Here is a 787-nt window from a genome sequence, read left to right on the forward strand (position 1 = left end):
GGTGAATATCCTGCAATATTTATTCAGGGTCTGTCACAGAGTCTGGTGAGTGAGGGTGAATATCCTGCAGTATTTATTCAGGGTCACAGAGTCTGGTGAGTGAGGGTGAATATCCTGCAGTATTTATTCAGGGTCTCTCACAGAGTCTGGTGAGTGAGGGTGAATATCCTGCAGTATTTATTCAGGGTCTCACAGAGTCTGGTGAGTGAGGGTGAATATCCTGCAGTATTTATTCAGGGTCTCACAGCGTCTGGTGAGTGAGGGTGAATATCCTGCAGTATTTATTCAGGGTCACACAGAGTCTGGTGAGTGAGGGTGAATATCCTGCAGTATTTATTCAGGGTCTGTCACAGAGTCTGGTGAGTGAGGGTGAATATCCTGCAGTATTTATTCAGGGTCTGTCACAGAGTCTGGTGAGTGAGGGTGAATATCCTGCAGTATTTATTCAGGGTCTGTCACAGAGTCTGGTGAGTGAGGGTGAATATCCTGCAGTATTTATTCAGGGTCACAGAGTCTGGTGAGTGAGGGTGAATATCCTGCAGTATTTATTCAGGGTCTCACAGAGTCTGGTGAGTGAGGGTGAATATCCTGCAGTATTTATTCAGGGTCACAGAGTCTGGTGAGTGAGGGTGAATATCCTGCAGTATTTATTCAGGGTCACACAGAGTCTGGTGAGTGAGGGTGAATATCCTGCAGTATTTATTCAGGGTCTGTCACAGAGTCTGGTGAGTGAGGGTGAATATCCTGCAGTATTTATTCAGGGTCTCACAGAGTCTGGTGAGTGAGG

Source organism: Somniosus microcephalus, unplaced genomic scaffold, assembly GCF_052327205.1.
Source record: "Somniosus microcephalus isolate GS21.2 unplaced genomic scaffold, FLI_Smic_1.0 unresolved_chr7, whole genome shotgun sequence".
Taxonomy (NCBI): domain Eukaryota; kingdom Metazoa; phylum Chordata; class Chondrichthyes; order Squaliformes; family Somniosidae; genus Somniosus; species Somniosus microcephalus.